The 18,716-nt window shown below is 58.0% G+C and overlaps 1 protein-coding gene across 10 annotated transcripts in view; it reads right to left on the bottom strand.

The window, feature by feature from the left end:
• The window catches only part of KLC1 (kinesin light chain 1), a 37,774-nt gene extending 31,522 nt beyond the window's left edge, over window positions 1-6,252 (bottom strand). For 4 of the 10 annotated variants that reach the window (XM_037047743.1, XM_037047740.1, XM_037047731.1 and 1 more), the window contains exon 1: window positions 6,004-6,250. The gene's annotated coding sequence lies outside the window, so the exon portion shown is untranslated. Of the gene's footprint in view, window positions 1-5,919 lie in introns of all 10 variants that reach the window. The other 6 variants (XM_037047713.1, XM_037047704.1, XM_037047687.1 and 3 more) reach the window with 3 other exon arrangements.
• Between the last annotated feature and the right edge of the window lie 12,464 nt (window positions 6,253-18,716).

Raw genomic sequence — 18,716 nt, forward strand, 5'->3', positions numbered from 1 at the left:
GTTCTTACACGCTGGCCTCGCACTGCTAGGGACTTGGCCCCCATGCAGCCCGGAGGAGAATGGGCGCCCCTCACCTCCAGAAGCGCCTCTGGAGAAGAGCAGCTGCCCACACGGCAGACCTTGTTCCCGAACGAGAAGGGACAAACGCCACAGGTGCGCGAGACAACGTGGTGATTTCCAGTGCTGTGCACAGTGAACAGAGCTGAGGCACGAACTCCTTTACAGCCTCGTTCACTGAAGCTCTAGCCCAGGTAGAAGGGACCTGCAGCCACAGAGAGCAGAACAGTGCCGCCTAAGGGAAATGACGGATGCCTGGCAAGGGGCGGGAAATGGCTTTCTGGGCTGCTTTGAAAGGCCTTCCTCGAAATCTGACGAACAGCCCCGCCTGTGGCTCCACTGGTTAGAGCAGTGTCCCCATCAGCCGGGGATGCAGGTTGGATCCCCAGTCAGGGCACATACAAGAATCAACTGAGGAGCGCATAAATAAGTGGAACAAGAAATCAGTGTCTCTCTCTTCCTTCCTCTATAAAATCAATACATAAAATTTGTTAAAAATGAAAGAATGGTATATTTAAAATCTTACTACTTCACTGTATGCAAACTATACCTCAATTTTTCCAACACAGACTTCTCTAACATTCCACGCTGTATGTGCTCAGAAACTGTCACTCCAGCGCTAACCAACAGATGGTGATGAAAACTCTCGTTTTGAGAACACCTGAATTGAGCTGTGACAGGCAGAGTGAGACACCCCCTCCAAGGTCCCTGGACCCTGGTATGCCCTCACCTTCTCCCAGTGATTCGAGCAACACCAATCTTGGAGCTGTAGTCCAGGGGTTCTACAGGTGTGATGACGGTCCCAGATCAGTGACCTTCAGGACAGGGACCCCACTGGACCAGGCCTGGTCACGTGAGCCCTGAACGCCTGAGTCTAGAAGTCAGAGGCTCAGAAGGGGAGGAACAGGGGTCTGGAGATGGGGGCGGCCACCGCTCAGAACCGAGAGCCGGCGGACAGCAAGCCAGCAATGGGTCCAGGACACCAGTTCCACAACCACAAGACCCGAATTCTGCCCTGGCTGGTGTGGCTCAGGAGGCTGAGTCCGGCCACTGGTTCGATGCCCAGTCAGGGCATGTGCCTAGGCTACAGGCCAGGTCCCCAGTAGGGGGTGCATGAGATGCAACTGATTGATGTTTCTCTCCCTGTCTTTGTCCCTCCCTTCCCCTCTCTAAATAAATAGATAAAATCTTAATTAAAAAAAAAAAGATTTTGCTCTCTCCAGCTCTGAAGGAGAAATGCCCCTCACAGCCCACATGACGGTGGCATGTGAACCCTGAGCTCCCCAGGGTCCAGACAAGCCATACCGCACCCCTCACCTACCACTCACCTACAGACACTGGGAGATAGGTGATTGTTCTAAACCACTAAGTTTGTAGTAACCTTATAAACAGAAAACTGATGTAAATATCACACCAAAACAGCTTTAGAACTCTGTTTTTCTTAAAGATTTTATTTATGTTTAAAGAGAGAGCTAGGGAGGGAGAAAGGGAGGGAGAGAAACATCGATGTGTGGTTGCCTTTCGTGTGCCCCCTACTGGGGACCTGGCCCTGGCCCACAACCCAGGCATGTGCCCTGACTGGGAATAGAACTGGGGACCTTTCGGTTCGCAGGCTGGCACTCAGTCCACTGAGCCACACCGGCCAGGGCCTAAACTCACTTTTTAGATTGACAGCTGTGTGTGGGCTCCTTCCCCAATTCACAGAGACAGAAGGCAGAGCGATGCTGCTAGGAGAGGGCATGAGAGCTGTTGTGTAACAGGCACAAAGTCTCAGTTGTGCCAGATGAAAAAGTCTGAGGGCCCTGTTGCACGAGTGAACATACTTAAGACTAGTGAACTGTGCACTCAAAAATGGCTACCACAGCAAATGTTGTGTTCTCACCACAATTTAAAAGGATCAGAGGTTACCTGAACGCGTTTTCCCCATCTGGTCAACACTGCGAGCCCTTTGGCAACAGGTGGAGTAAGTGAATGGGAGAGGAAACACGCTGCCTGTGTTCACCATGAGAATGAGGAATCAGCCCCCACCGGTGTGGCTCAGTGGGTTGGTTATCGTCCCAGGACCTGAAGGGTCAGCAGCTCATGGTCAGGACACATGCCTGAGTTGCGGGCCAGGTCCCCAGGAGGGGGCACACGAGAGGCAACCACACAGTGATGTTTCTCTCCCTCTCTTTCTCATTCCTCTCCCCGCTCTCTAAAAATAAATAAATAAAACCTTTAAAAAAGGAAGGAAAACTCAATACTGGGCACCTGTTCTATGCCAGGCTCCATGAAGAACAGAAACTCGGCCTGGCCAAGAAGGCGCCTGGGACACTCCATGGAGACCAGCAACCGCAGGGAGTCAGGGCAAGACCCATGTCACCTTGGCTCTGCCACTGTGGGGCCGGGACAAGGGCCTCCTCCTGGTGGAAGCAGCCTGAGGACTCAGCATAGCCGCAGCGTCCTGGTCCCTGAGAGCAAGGCGGCTCCAAGCTCAGACCTGCCAACAAACCGACTGGAGTCGGGCCCGGCCTCATGCACCACAGGCACCTCTGGTCTAAGTACCTTGCCCTCTCGACCCCGAACTTTCCTCCACAGTGGGATGCAGGCAGCTGCAGCACCAATTGTATCGGGCACGGTGCCAGCCTCACTGTCCCGGGTCTCAGCAGTGACCTGGGGGCACAGTGAACTCCAGAGGCTGGGGCATAAACTTCCACACCACACCATCCGCCAGAGGAGGGTCCAGCACTACACAGGATGACTGGACACCTTAGAACCGAAAACACAGCCTCTACTTTACACATGCACTTAACTCGGCTTTAAGCCTGTACTCACTGACACACACTCGTCTGCTTTACTATTTAAGCACAGGCAATGCACTGAGCATGTGCCAAAGCACAGCTCCAAACTGCTTTCACCACCCCTAAAAGTTGGTTAAATAAAACAAAGTTCATCTTCGCCTGGAGAGCCCACCAGCCTTCTGCAAGGCAGAAGGACACGAGGGTGCCTCCGAAGGACCTTCGAAGGCCCTCAGTAACCTGCGAGACGCCAAATCCAACAGGCTCTCCGTCCAGCTCTCCCCTGATCTCTCAGCCAGTTTGACACTGACCTGCCCTTCCCTCTGCCCAAGGCTCACTCTTGCCCTTCAGGGCCACTGCAGTCTCCAGGGACAGGTGGCTGGCTTTCGGCAGGAGGTCTCTAAGATCTTTACCTTCTGCCCTGAATCTCCGAGTGCTCCACACCTGGCCACCCACAAACATCTCCGGCGGAACCCCCCAGAGTCAGGCTCCAAGTCTCCTCCCTCCTCACCCGCCAGCACGTCACCCGAGGTAGCCACCAGCCGGCCGAGTGAGAGACCCTAGGAGCGTCCTGCAGTAAATGGGCACTAGGTGCTTTCCCTGCTGGGCAGACAGTGGACACAGAAGGTACAAGCCCCGCCCTCAGGGGGATGAGGGAGGGAAGTGGAGGGACAGACAGCAACTAAGGAAGAAAATATTAAGTAGACTGCACAGCAGAGTCGGCAGAGACGAGTGTTGCAGGGCAGGAGGGAAGTGAGGGCTTTTGTATCCAGACAGAGGCGCCTCTCCGAGAGGGCAAGGCACTCACAGAACAGGGGCCAGTGTGGACCACAGGGGTGGCCGGTCCCGGTCCCGCTGACGGCCACCGCAGTGCACGCCAGCTCCGGCTGCCAGCGCAGCCCCACCCTCACCCAGTCCACTCCACCCAAACCAAGACCACTCTGACCCATCCGCCTTCGGGCTCCTCCCCGCACTGCCCTTGCTCAGAAGCTCTCCATCCCCACTGGGGATTAATGGCTTCCTAACTAGTCTTAGCTCAGCTCAAAGCACCTGCCAAACGACCTGAAACTCCTTCTAAAGTGTCACCTCACTCCCTGCATCCTCCAAGCCTCCTTCCTACACTGGGGACTAAAACAACCCCCCTCAGGCACCCTGCTCAAGCCAGTCCTGCTCTCATGGGACCATCCCACCCACTCCCCTCACTGCAGCCCCTGAGGCCTTAGGTCCTCCAGAACGGGGGGGGGGGGGGGCTGCCTCCAGAATCCCCCACTGGAAGTCACCTCCTCAGGACCCCAGGCAGGTGTCATCCCAATCCACAGGGGCTCCGTTTCCTGTCTCCCTCCAGCCCGGACCAGGAGGTGCTGTGGGACAGCCACGGGCTCTTATCTCTGTGTCACCACCTGCCATCAGCACATCACCTGCCACCCAGCTGGTTCTCCGTAGATGTTTATCAAGACCGAATTTCCACAACCTTGATGTGCAAATCACATCTATTTTATGCCCCAAATTTGACACTTAAAACTTCCCTGTACTTGGGCGGGGGCGGGGGGCACATCTGTAATAGTGTCAATAAAAGTAAAATGGAAAAAAAAAACCTTCCTATACTTCTCTTTAGGTATTACTGATGACTTCACTACATGAAGTTCTCGTTTCTTATCATACTCCACTTGTCCTCAGATTATACGGATCCTCCATTTTATTCCACTTTTGATGTTTCTATCTCTAGGGTTTTTTACACAATCATTGAAAGAGTTTGCAGGCCTATGTGGGAAGCTGCACATTAGCTTTTCTACTTTCAACACTACCAACACGCTTCAGAACCTGTCACTTATTTAAGGCTGTGCCCCTCCCAACGGCGCCACCTCGCTGTGGATCATCCCTGTCGGAGTCCCCTGCGTATCTCTCCACGCTCACTACACAGAGTGTCCAGTGTTTTTCGGGGCCGCGGCCCAGTGGGTGAGGCAGCCGACCCCAGCAAGGCCTGCGGCCCCCTGCGCCCTCCAGCCCGCAGCAGCTCCAGGCTCCACTGCACCAGGACGTCGCGCCCTAGAGGACGGGAAACCGGCTCTTAGGACGCCGACCCTCTTGTCCAGAATGTTTAACACTTAGTGCCGCTGGCGTCTCTCTGACACTCTGCAACGGAACAATGAATCGACTTTCCCACTCTAGGCTGTGGCCAGTCCCTGGAAGAGGTCAATCCAGAGCTCTGATAAGATTATGAGACTTAAGGAGGTCCTTGGAATATATTTTGAGCTAATGATTCTGATCAATGGCTTAGTCACGCTGTACAAAATTTTAGCCTTGGGGCAAACGCAAGGGGGCCTTTTCAAAAAAGCCTTGGAACTAAACAATGCAAACAATCAGAACCAACTGCCTTTACCCAGCACTTTAAATGGTGTATCTTCGGATTTTCCGTGGTTCTCACCCTTTTTAAAAACGTCGTTTTGCAAGTACTCCTCATCAAACGCTTCATGTATGAATGTGTTGTTTAAATAACAGCAATAAGCTACAATACACAATTTCTGACACAAAACTACCCCATCTCCAGACCTCGTTATAAAAAACCATCCAGTCCACCGGGCACTGATTTCCCTTTTGTAATGCTTTATTTTAACTATTTTAAAGAACGGGGTGCACCCAACCCGACCGCCCTGCATTCCAGGGCGGCTGCTGTGGGCAGGAGCCACGCCAGCGGTGGCGGGCGTTGTGGGCGACCGGTCTCCAGTCCGGTTACCAAAGGGATGAGAAAGGGATCTCGGAGGACGGCGAGCTCCGGCGGCCCCTCGGGCGGGACCCCGCGCGCTGCCCGCCCGCCGGGCCGCGCGTCGCCCGCGAGCGTGACAGGGGCGAGCCCTGGGCGGCGCTGCGGGAGAGGGCGGCGGCCGGAAGGAAACGGAGGAATCGGACAAAGCGAAGCGGCCGGGAGCCCCTCCCGGCTTCGCCCGCCCCGCGCGCCGCGTTCCCGGGGGCGGCCGCCTCCCCCTGCGCGGCTCCTGGGGCCGCAGCTGTTCCCGGAACGGCCGCCCCCGCCCGCAGCGGGGCTGAGCCGGGGAAGCCGGGGATGCGCGAACGAGGAAACACGAACCTGCAGGGGACATGGGTGCGGCGGCGACCGGGGACGGGAAGGGCAGGGAATGGACGCGGGTGAGGCTGGGGCCGGCGCACTCACCGTGCTGCTCCCGCGGGCCGCGCGCTGGCGCTGTCAGCTCCGGAGGCCGCGGGCGCGTGCGCGTCGCGGGACAGCACGGGACCCGCCGCCTCGGCCGCCTCAGGTGCAGCGCCGCTATCACGTGCGAGGAGCGCCGGCGCGACCGCCCCGCAGCATCCTCGGCCGTCCGCGCGCGCTGTCCCCACTGCTCCCTCACAGCCGCCGCCCCAAGACCCGCCGGCTCCAGCCCCGCCGCGGAAAATGGCGTCTCGGCGCCCCTCCCCCGACTCGGCCCCGCCCCACAATGCCGCGCGCCGCGTGACGTCACCCGACCCGGCTGCCCGAGTGGGCGGAGGGGGCGCGGTCACCTGGCTGTCAGGCCCGTGTGCGTTCCGCCGCGCTCGGGTTCCGGGTTTCTGCGGTCGTGTGTCCCCTTGAGTCTCCCCAGACCTGCCGGGGGGCTTCCACCGCAGGCAGAGGGAAGGTCCTGAGGGGCTTGGCGATCCTGGGCCCCTCTCCCGTCTCCGAAGGCTGGCGGCCCGGCCGAGCCGCCGTGCCACCCCGTGCTGCCCCCCGCGGCAGCCGTCGCCCCTACACATCCCTGGCCGCAAGGCCGCGACCTCCAGCCCGGGGAAGGGCGGCGCTTCCCGGCCAGGGAGCCCCGGGCCCCATTCTGCGGCACCGCCGGCTTCTCGAGCTGACTCAGCAGCCAGCCAGGAAGACGCGCGTGGATTCAGCCCGCGGGGCGCGGCTTTCTTTGTCTGCCACCACGTTGGGACCCCTCCCCCCCAACTGCCTGCACGAGTCCCAAGAGCAGGGGCCCGTGACATTGCTGACCACGGGGGCGGGGTTCGTTCGCTAGTTCCCCAGCCCCACTTGCTTTTCAACGGGCCGCCCTCGGCAAAAGTCACCCCCACCTGCGGCCGTTTCACCCTGCCCTTGTGCGGACACCTGGAAACAGGCGCTGCTGCGTGGTTTCCACAGGGAGGTCCAGTGACTTGGCTTTCGTTTAAAAATGCAAAGGTCTGCTGAAAAGGGGAATCTCTGCGGCGACACAGCAGTTATGGGGCCGCGGGAGGGGCGGTGACTCAGTCAAACAACCCCCCCAGTGACTCAGCCAGCCTGCGGTTTGGCCGACACCGGCTCCTCAGGAGCACCTCGGGCCGGGGCGGGCGTGGCGGCCCCAACCAAGGTGCTCCGCAGAAGGGAGGGGCAGGCCACGCGAGCCTTTCTCCGCCTGTCACTCTGGGCTCTGGAACTGTCCCCACGCCAGAAACCTGAGATGCCTAAGCTCTCTTCCGATGGGTGGCCAAACGTCTGAGCTTCCTTACGTTGCTTTAGCCCATCCGCTCTCCATCCCCTCTGCTTAGGCCTTGGTACCTCCTTCCTTCTATTCTCTCAACAAACGTGCATTGAGCTGCAGTGGTCCCAGTGATAAGAGCGAAGGTACGTCGGACAACGGGACAGTGAGACCCCTGCGCTCCCAGTGCCACACAGAGAATGAAGGTGAGATGATATGACAGATGGAGTCAGGGGGTCAGGGGTGAACTGTGAGGCAGGTGTGTCAGCAGGGCCCTAAAAAACAGGAAGCAGCCCACTGAGCAAAGCCAGAAGTGAGCACTCCCGGCAAAAGTCCCCAGGCCCTGGTCCATGTGGCTCAGAGGGTTGGGCGTCGCCCGCCCCCCAAAGCAAAGGGCCACAAGTTCGATTCCCCACCAGGGCACATGCCTGGGTTGCAGGTTTGGTCCCAGGTCGGGGCATGTAGGAAAGGCAGCCAATCACTGTCTCTCTCACACATGGATGTTTCTCTCCCTCTCTTTCTCCCTCCCTTCTTCTCTCTCTAAAAATAAGTTATCTTTTTTCCAAGCCCTGAGGCAGGAATGAGCCTGGGAGTAGAATGGGTCTGGAGTCCTGGGGAAAAGGCCAGTTCATCCACCGCATCCACCACCCTCACGAACCTGGAAAGGGTGCAGTGTACCCGTCACTTGGGCAGCGGGCCTGAGCCATCCTCCCTGGGTGCACTCTGAGCCTAGCAGACACCCACGTTGGCTGCATGCCCTCAGTCCCTTTCAACCCCCCTGACCTGCACCTCCCCTCTGAGAGGGGCCGCCTTCCTGTCATAGGTGCTGCCACACGGGATCGAGCTGGGGGCGGGGTCTGCTTGCTGCGTTTGGGAGGTGGTTGCCTGGCTTTAGGAACCAGCAGAGAGCCCTGCCCCTGAGGCAGACACTGCAGGGGGTAATGCCCCCCCCGCCCCCATGCGGGAGCCACATGGGGTAGCAAACCCGTTGTCTGTTCCACAAGAGCCTGAAAGACCAGGGCCCCAGGAAGCAAACACCAGTCTGCACATCCCATGGCCTCCAAGCACCTCTGTGGCCCACAGCCTGCCGGGTCAGCCTGGGGCCTGTCCCTGCCTGATGGCAGCTCAGAGCCGTGCCAGGGCCTGCCCTGCACCCCAACCCCTGCAGCCGGCCTACGGGTTCCTCCAACAAACCCAGGGGCGGGGCAGTGGGCTTCCTTCCTGCTCCCTGGGGAGCACCCCTCCATTTGGAGAAGGTCTGGTGGGAGCAGCACCCCCTTCTCCCTGCCTGCCTCTGTCTCCATCCTCCTGCTTTCCCCGCACAAGGATGGATGCTCCACCTACTCTGTCTCCTTCCCTCCGCCACCCCCGTTACTCCCCAGTTCCCGGGCAGCGGGCAGCCTTCTGCTCTGGAGGCTGGGCTGGGTGGGTTTGGAGCAGCCCCAGCCCGAGGCCCAGATGAAGCTGAAACAGGACACAGCAGCAGCGAGGTCCCTGCTCCAGGCAGAATGAAAGCGTCTGCTCGCCAGCCTCCTGCTGCCGGCCACCCAGCATTGGAGAGGAAGCCCAGCACAGCCTCCCGTTCACGCTGTTTCCAGTGTTTACTGAGCATCCCCACAGCAGGTGCTGGGCTGCTCAACGGGAGAGCGAGGTGCTGCGCCTTGGCCAGCCCGCAACCTGTGCAGCGCAGCCAGGAGCCCGGGTCAAAAGGGAGGGAAAAGCTCTTGGTCCCCCAGGGAGCAGGGGACTCTGCAGAAGAGGGACATTCACATGGCAGGTCTGAAGGACCGGGCAAATAAAGGTCCGAGGGGAGGAGCAGCAGAAAACCAAAGCACAGGGCTGGACACGAATAAACCACACAGTAGCACTGGTCTCCAGCGGAGAATGGAGTCCTCTTACTGCCAACATCCCTGGGTATGTCCGGGGCAGCTCTGCCGGAGGGGACAAAGGTGCTGGGATCTCCCTGGCATCTGAGGGTCTGCGTCCAGTGGGTGCCCCCCCCAACCCCACACCGTCCAGGAGTGCCTGAGTGGGGAGGGGGAAGGAAGAGGGAGGGGGAAGCCAGGCAGTAGCCTATATGCTCCCCCCTCCCAGACCCACTTCCACCCCCAGCCTGGGCACCGCTGCTGCCCTCCCCCCGCCCCCCCCCCCCGGGCACCACTGGGCCTGTGGGAAGCCTGCACCTGGTGCCCCAGTGGAATCAGGATCCCGTCAGGGCTACTGTAGGCCCCACCCTGTCTGCTCTCCAGCCTCAGCTCTGAAAACTGTGTTCTCTGGGCCCATGGTGTCTCTCCTTGAAAGAGCTCCACCTGCCGCTCCCTCAGACAGAGGGAGAGGCAGTGCTTCGGGTCCCAGGGGCGGGTGAGGGGGTGGAAGCTCCCAGGGGAAGCCCCCTGGCTCCCTGGGAACGGAGGCCTGGTCCTGCTGGGTGAGGGGTCCCCCACATTCCGGCGCAGCCCCTTGCATACATCACTGGCTCATCTGATTCCTGAGCTCAGCTGGAGTGGGGCCGGTCCCAGGCCTGAGCCTCAAGAAGGCCTGGAAGCTTTCAAGTTTGTGCTTTAGGGACCAGAGCTGCCTTGGAAGGACAGCTCCTTGCTGCTGAGGCCCAGCCATCCTGGCTCCAGCCCTGCCTTCCAGCGTCCCCCTGGGGCTGCCAGCCGGTGAGGGAAGCCGAGTGGGATGACCAGCTCACAGAGCCGTCGGTGGGCCCAGGCACCCACAGATGAAGACTGAAGCTCAGAGGCAGGCAGCCAGGGCACAGGGTCTCGGCAGTGGAAGAAAGAGGGTCCTGTTCCCTCAAGGAACTGTGCAATATCGGAGAAAAAGTGCTGGGCTTCCCCTAATACGTGCGTGGAGACCGACCCGTGTCTGGCGGTCGGCTGTCTGAACAGGGTGGGCCGGGCTGGGAGGGGGTCCAAGAGAAGGAGATCCCTACTGAAGGGGTGTCAGTGTGGCCTATGACACTGCGACAGAGAAAAGGAAGAGGCCCAGGGGCCTGCAACCTGTCCAGGGAGACTGACATTCTGCACTGGGACTTTGCCCTCGACATTTTATTATGAAAGTATTCAAACTCACAGCAAAGGTTATGGGGAACACACAAGCACCCACGCTGGCTCCATCCCTTTACTTGTGAGTCCGTCTGTTTCCTCTTGTTGGGGTGCAATTCGGAGTAAGTTGCAAACGTCAGTACACGTCACCCCCAGACACTTAGCATGCATGTCATTAACAGAGTTGAGTATTTGTTCATTTTTAGAAAGAATGCACACATCTTTTTTTCTTAAGTCGATTTTATTGATTGTGCTGTTACTGTTGTCCCAGCTTTTCTGTCTTTACTCCCCTCCTGGTACACCGACTCCTTCGGGCAATCCCGACCCTTAGTTTCTATCCATGGGTCCTGCCTGAGTTCTTTGCATCTCCATTTCCTACACTGTATGTTACAGCCCTCTGTCTATTCTGCCCCTACCAATTTGTATTTAATCTGCACCTTCTCCCCCCTTCTCCTCCTTCCCCTCCCTGCTGATAACCCTCCATGTGATCTTCATTTCTGTGATTGTTTCTGTTCTAGTGGTTTGCATAGTTCATTTTTGTTTTTAGATTCAGTTGTGACAGTTGTGAATTTGCTGTTTCATTTTACTGTTTGTGGGTTTGATCTTTCTCTTAAATAAATCCCTTGAACATTGGGGCTGGGTGGTGATGAATTCCTTTAGTTTCTTGTCTGGAAAGCACTTTATCTGCCCTTCCATTCTAAATGAAAGCTTTGCTGGATAGAGCAATCTTGGATGTAGGTCCTTGCCTTTCATGACTTGGAATACTTCTTTCCAGCCCCTTCTTGACTGCAAGGTCTCTTTTGAGCAATCAGCTGACAGTTTTATGGGAATTCCCTCTAGGAAACTAACTTCTTTCCTCAGGCTGCTTTTTTTTGAAAGATTTTATTTATTTTATTTTTAGCCAGGGGGGAATGGAAGGAGAAACATTGATGTGTAGTTGCCTCTCGTGCGCCCCCTACTGGGGACCTGGCCCACAACCCAGGCCTGTGCCCTGACTGGGAATTGAATTGGTGACCCTTTGGTTCACAGCCCACGTTCAATCCACTGAGCTACACCAACCAGGGCTCATGCTGATTTTAAGATTCTCTCTTGCCCTGGCTGGTGTAGCTCGGTGGATTGAGCACGGGCCTGCAAACCACATGATCTCGATTTGATTCCCAGTCAGGGCACATGCCTGGGTTGCAGGCCAGTTCCCAGCAGGGGACTCAGGAGAGGCAACCATACATTGATATTTCTCTCCTTCTCTCCTTCCCTTCCTCTCTAAGGATAAATAAATAAAATCTTTTTTAAAAAGATTCTCTCTTTATCTTTAACCTTTGGAAGTTTAATCATGATGTGTCTTGCAGTGGGCCTCTTTGCATCCATCATAATTGGGACTCTCTGTGCTTCCTGGACTTGTATGTCTAGTTCCTTCACCAAAATATGGAAATTTTCTTTCACTGTTTTTTCAAAAAGATTTCTAATTCTTGCTCTTTCTCTTCTCCTTCTCGCACCCCTATGGTGCAAATGCTGGACCTCTGAAAGTTGTCCCAGAGACTGCTTACACTATCCTCATTTTTTGGATTATTTTTTCTTCCTGTTGTTCTGATTGGTTGTTGCTTGCTTCCTTATATTCCAAATTGTTGACTAGATTCTTGGCTTCATCTGCTCTACTGTTGTTTCCCTGTAAATTGTTCTTTATTTCAGTTAGTAATTCCTTGGTTTCTAAAGAGTTCTTCTTTTTAAATATTTTATTTATTTTAGAGAAAGGGGAAAGGAGGGAGAAAGAAAGGGAGAGAAACATCACTGTGTGGTTGTCTCTCACACACCCCCTCCTGGGGACCTGGCCCACAACCCAATGTGCCCTGACTGGGAATCAAACTGGCGACCCTTTGGTTCACAGGCCGGCACTCAGTCCACTGAGCCATTCAGCCAGAGTTGAACCCTTGGCTTCTGCCTGGATCTTTTTCACGCTCTTGAGATCTTCACTAAGTTCCTTGAGTGTCCTTATGACCAGAGTTTTGAACTTTGCATTTGATAGATTGCTTATTTCCATTTCGTTTAGCTCTTTTTCTGGAGTTTCGATCTGTTCTTTCATCTGGGCCATGTTTCTTTGTCTCCTTGTTTTGGAGGCCTCCCTGTGAGGCTTTTGCTTCTGTGTACTAGGCAGAGCTGCTCTGACTCCGTGTCTTGGTAGTGTGGCCCGATGGAGTAGGTGTCCTGTAGGGTCCATGGCACAGCCTCCCCCATCACCCAAGCTGGGTCCTTGAGGTGCGCCCTTCATATGGGCTGCACACACCTTCCTCTTGTAGTTGAGCCTCGGTGGCTGTTGGCAGATCAATGGGAGAAATTTACCCAGGCCAGTCAGCTGCAAGGACTGGCTGTGACCACTGAGCACCCACCACCACCCTCCATGGAGGATCAGCTGTGCAGGGGCAGGTGGTGGTGCTCCGCTGCGGTCTGTAGCTGTCCACTGGGTGCGCTGGCCCCGGGGTTTCCTGGGTGGTGCAGGCCAAGGTCCGCCCCCACCAGCGTTTTGCCTGGGGCCACCCTGCCTGAGCTATAAAGCAATCTGAGATGGCGGCTACTTGGGCTGAGATTCCCAAGTGAGCCAAACTGTGCATCCAGGCTGGCTGCTGCTGGTGCCAGGCCTGCGGCTCACTGAGGCCAGCTGCTGCTTGTTTGAGAGGATTTAGGAAGCAGGAGCCAAGACCATCCATTCATATGGAAAAGCAGCTTGGAAACTGGGTAGGGTGGAGTCTGGGAATCTCCAAAGGGGATCAAACAGTGTTAGCAAGGTTGATGGAGTCTCAGATATGATACCAACTTGCAGGCTCTGTGAGGGGAGGGTTTACTGAAGAGACAATGGCCTCTGCTTGCCTGGATGTCAGACACTTCAGTTCCTCCCTGTATACCTTTGGGGCCTTTCAAGTTGCTCCCTGGTGCTGGAGCTCAGAGGGAGTCAGTCTGAGTAGGTGAGTCCGTGCGTGGGTTCTTTAAGAGGAACTGCTTGGGGCTCCAGCAGTTTGTTCCATCAACTCAGTCCAGAGACATAGAGTGGGCTAGTCCCTCACCCACATGTGGTGGATAAAAATTAGGAAGGAGCCCTGGCTGGTGTGACTCCGTGGACTGAGTGCGGGCTATGGACCACCAGTTCGATTCCCAGTCAGGGTACACACGCCTGGGTTGCGGACCAGGTCCCCAGTCGGGGCCACGTGGGGGGAGACCACACACTGATGTTCCTCTCCCTCTCTCTCCCTTCCCCTCTCTCTAAATAAATAAATAAAATCTTAAAAAATATTTTTAAAAATTCAGCAGCAGTATCTCGGGAGCGAGGAGTCCCAACCCCAGACTTGGCCCCGCACCCCAGGGTTTCAGGCTGGGAGGATAAACCCCCACAACCTCTGGCTTGAACAACCAGCGGGTATTATGGCAGTGACAGAACCTGCTGGGTCTTCACCACTTAAAGGACCCAGAGGAACTCAGAACGGACACAAACTCCAGGGCAGCCGCTGGAGGGGCGTCAGTCACAGACAGGAAGTGGGCGAAGTGGCTGGAGTCGGGGTGAGCGCCGGGCCACCTCCAGAGGCCAGGCAGCGGCAGCGGCGTTCCCTCCGCGGCCCCCCCACACCAGCAGAGCCTCCAGGTGGTGAAGCAGGTTGCCTCACCCTGGACAATTTATAGTTGCCTTTGCTACATTTAAGAAAAAGATCAAAGCCATGAACAATAAAATGGCAAAAATAGTTATCAACAACTGAATCTGAAAAACAAACAAAGCAAACAAGAACAGAGACAGAACCATGGATGCAGAGAGCGTTCTGATGTCGCCAGATGGGAGTGTGGGGGGTGGGGGAAGAGGAGAGGGCATTAAGAAGTTCTGATAGGTAGGTGCTCACAGAACAGCCCTGGGGATGGACAGTGCAGCACCGGAAATGGAGTGGCCAAAGAACTCACGTGTATGAACCAAGAACAGGAACAACGGTGGGGGCATTGCCTGAGGGAGTGGGGGGGTGCTGGGTGGAGCTGGGCAAAGGGGGAAAATCAGGACAACTGTAACAGCATAATCAATAAAATATAATAAAAAATAAAAGCCAGTGAAAACATGGAAAAAATGAAAGTTAAAAAATGCTCCCGCCTGTGTAACTGACTGCTGTACAGAACTCCGTGCCCCGAGGCCAAGGTGTTTTGGCGGCCCCCCTCACCGGCCCCCCGCCAAGGGGGGGACTTGTCCGAGGACACAGACATGGGCCACCTCAGACCAGCAGACAAACAGTTCTCCCAGTTTTGCACAAAACGAGCCACGCGGGTGCCAGGTCTGCTGGGATCAGCACAGGCTGCTCCCGGCCCTGGGCCACACCCAGCTGGAGCCAGGTGCCACCCGCTCAGCTCAGGAGTCTGCCCTGCTCTCCCCGTAAGACCAGACTCCTCTCACCTGTCCTGGGTCCCCAGGGCCCAGACCCCACCTGAGTGCCTGCGGTAGCTCCTGCCCCTTCCTCCTGCCCACGATCAGGTTCCTGAATAGGGTGGCTCTCAATCAAGGGGGACCAACAGGGAGGGAGGGAGGGAGGGAAGAAGGAAGGGACTAGCCAATCAGGGGACAGTCCCCATCCGCCCAGGTGCTGGACACCCAGGTGCTGGATGCCCTGGTCCAGATGGAATCCTGGGCTTCCTCTGCGCCTCCCCCTCTGCCCTGCTCCCTCGTGCAGCACCCGGGGGTGCAAGGCTGGGGAGCTACCCCCAGGCCAATGCTGGCCTGGCTCACCGATGAGGCTTGTCAAACCTCCCTGGCCCTGTGTCCCACCCACTTTTCTCCTGGACCTGCAGACACACCTGCCAGGTAGGAAGTGCCACTGTGGACTGTGGTCATGCCAGTTTTTGTCCCGTGGCGGATCTCCTGGTCCCTGTGTGATCGGGTGGATTCACAGTCAGGTTTGGGTCACTTCTCCCCTCCCACCAGAACTGCCTCCGGGTTGGCCCAGCCTGGACCACATGACTCCGGAACTGCTCCTGAGAAAGGGCACCTGTGGGTGGGAGGCAGCGAGGTGGACGTGGAGGGTCCCCCCGGAGCAGCAGTCACCCAAGCACTGGGACAGCCACTGTGCAGGGGGAGAGCCAGGCACGAGGAGACCTGGGAGCCCAGAGGGCTCTGGGCCCTGCCAGTGTCCAGTCCCCTGACCTAGCGCCGCACTGTGCCAGGCTCAGCTCAGCTCCACAGGACAAGATGCAAGAGGAGGCAGGCCTGACTGAGGAAATGGATGCAAGGCTACATCACTGCCAAGGGCTGGAAGTGGAAAAAGCCAGCCTTCCAGACTCTGCAGGTCCACCCACCTTGACCGGGCCAGGCCAGTCCATCTGTGCCGTGTGCGCCCTTGGCCTTCACCCAGTCTCAGCACCTGCCACCCCATCTGCAGACACCCAGTGACCACAGGCCACCTTCGTCCCTCGAGTTGGCACAAAGCACCTCCCACCTGTTTCCCAGGCCCTGCCCATTTTACACACGGGAAAATCGAGGGTGCAAAGGTGGAACTGAGAGCCAGGCTGCACCCAGACGTAGCCATCAGGCTCCACCCCAGCGCCCGCCTCACCAAGGTGAATTCGCCCGAAGCTTCCCCTATCTCAGCTCTGGAGGGGGGATCCGGGAAGAGGCTTCCGGCAGGGCTTCTGGAAAGCTGCCTGCATCGATCCACTCTGGAGGCTGCTGACCCATCAGACCCAACTCTCCTTCTTCCCAGGCCGGCCGGCCCCATCTCACTCCACAGAGCACTCAGCTCCTCTCACTCTCCCAGCAGTGTCCCTGTGGCCTCGGCAACATGCCAGGGCCAACACCCTGCTCCCCTTCAGACACTTGCTCTCTCACCGTTGTGGGGCCCAGCGGTCGAGAAGCCGAGCTGTGGGCGGGGCTGACCCCCCAGTGGCTCTGAGCGCCTGTCCAGGCCTCTCCCCAGCAACCTGTGGCTCCGAGGGTTCCTTGGCTTGAAGACCCATGACAGCCCCCACCCCCAGGAGACCGTGTTTCCCTTTGAGTACATCTGTACACACCCTAACCCCAGGGTGACCTCACCGTGGCATCCTAAACATGATTACCTCGGCAAAGTCCCAGTTTCCAAAAGAGGTCACCACCCCAGGTATGAGGGGTTAGGGTGTGGACACACCTTTTGTGAGCCGGTACAGCTGGTCCGCCTGCTGCAGGGAGCAGATGGCAGCTGCCCTGTGTTTGGGGCAAACGATGCACCAAGTCACACACACAGATGAACCACAGTTCCGTTCTCAAGGACTGTGAACTCGGAGAAAGGAGGCATGAAACCGCCCGTGGCTTGGCGAGGCAGACGCTGTGCGGGGTCCCCCGACACGGCCAGCCACTGGCCCCCTGCCCCCTGTGCCTGGCCAGCGCCATTCAGGGCTCTCTGTGTGAGGTCACATGCGCCCATGCCCACCTCTGCCCCGGACACTGCAGCCCCCTGGGGCTGGTGCGCATGGCAGCAGTCCCGCCCGAGGCGACTAACGTGCGACTAACGTGAGAGCCACAGGCACTGAAGGAAGGTGGTGAAAGAACCCGCTGGTACACAATCGGGTGTCTTGGTGGCAAGCTGGTCTTCGGGTGCATGTGCTGGGAAGCGGGGGCAGGAGGGGGTCCAGGGGAGGTGATAAGCCCAAATGCCTGAACAGAAAGCATTCTGGACTCCTGCCTACCTCGTCCCCTTCCCCAGAAACCCTGCCTGTACTTCTCCACCCGAGGGTCCACTCGGGACAGAGGAGGACAGTGGCTAATGCAAATCAACAGGGAGGGGTTACAGACGCAGCTGGAAACGGAGGATTGGGAACGTCGACTGATTCCTTTCACCAGCAGGAAAGAAATTCCTTTCCTGGGAGCCCGGTGAGGCAAGCAGAACGGGTGAGCTGGGACCCTGCCCAGCACGGCCTCTCCACCAGGTGGGCACAGGCCCTGGGGGCACGGACAGCAGGATGGCCCTCGAAGGCCGGTGTCTGTTGCCGGTCAGCTGCCGAGAGCAGTGCTCAGTGAGTGTGTCTGCAGACGCCCTTGTCTGCAGTGGCCTTGGAGGCGCCGAGGGCTCCGGGCGCGCGCCGACCTGGGACTCGGGGCCCCTGGGACTCGGGGCCCCTGGGACTCGGGCCGAGGGCCACAGCTTGGAGGAAGTGGGGATGCTGCGCTCTGGAGGGCGAGCCGGTCAGGAAAGCACCGGCGCCGCATGATCCCACTTGCACGAGACCCCGGAGCAGACAGGTTCGGACACAGAAGCAGACGGTGGGGCTGGGGGTGGGGGGGGAGCAGGGAGCTGCTGTGTGACAGGGACAGCAGCTCAGTCTGGGAAGACGAGGACAGCCCGGAGAGGACGGTGGGGACGGCTGCACCGCTGTGCAAATGTGCCTCATGCTGCCAAGCTGCAAACTCCGAAATGGTGGCCTTAACGCACATCTTCACACAGAGACACACACAGACGCACACAGTCAGTCTCCCATCCCTGCGGCCTCTGGGCCTTATAGTGTCTGAGGTGAGGCTCGCCCACGAGGAAGCAGGTTGCCCTGCGAGCTCTCCCCCAGCGCCCACCCCTCCTTCTCCCTTCACAGTGGACGGGTCCCTGCTGGCAACCTGGGCCCCCCCTGTGTCGCCCATACTTAGGCACAGGTGTGCTCCCCTGGGAGGTGGAGGCTGCAGCCACCCGGGGCCCCTGCGGGCACCCATGCTTTCCACAGGCTGGGAGGGTGGTGCCCTGGGACCCTGGGCCACGCAACAGCCAGGAGACGGCAGAGTCCCCGCGACAGTGCCAGCCCCTGCAAAGCCTGGCCAGCTTCTCCGGGGCATGGGCTCTGCCGACAGTGAGCTGCTGGCTGCAGGTGCTGGTACAGGGCTGAGACATGGGGGGCCAGAGGGCAGCTGTGGGGGACGGGGCCTGGGAAGGGCCCACACAGTCAGCAGGCTGTCCACTTTGTTCCGAAAGCCAGCTGTCCACCTAATGGGGTTCTTTGCTTTGTGACGCCAGCAAGAAACCGCTTTTGCGAACCGGCAGGCACTGGACGGTGCTGCTACAGGTCTGAACGAGGGGTTCCTGCTGTCGGAGGTCAGAACATAAGCAACAGTGAGGCGTCCATGTCGCGGCCTGTGCCCAGCGGAGCAGGTGTCCAGGACACGCGATATGGACAGGCGCTCGCAGGTTTTCACTCCCTTCCGTGTGGCTGGCCAGCGGGGGGAGGCCGGGGATTGAGGGGGGCCCATAAGAAGTGCACCCCCAGGCAGACGCTGCTCCCAGGGGCTCCCCAGCTACAGGATGAAGTATGACCTGCTGACCCTCACGAAGCACTCCGGGCACAATGGAAACGCTGCAGGAAGACAGGAAGGCGCGTGGGCACATTCAGATGCTTGTGTGCAGCTGAAAGTGATCGCTCAG

This window comes from Sturnira hondurensis, unplaced genomic scaffold (assembly GCF_014824575.4).
Source record: "Sturnira hondurensis isolate 20B ecotype Veracruz unplaced genomic scaffold, ASM1482457v3 Scaffold0000780, whole genome shotgun sequence".
Classification (NCBI taxonomy): Eukaryota; Metazoa; Chordata; class Mammalia; order Chiroptera; family Phyllostomidae; genus Sturnira; species Sturnira hondurensis.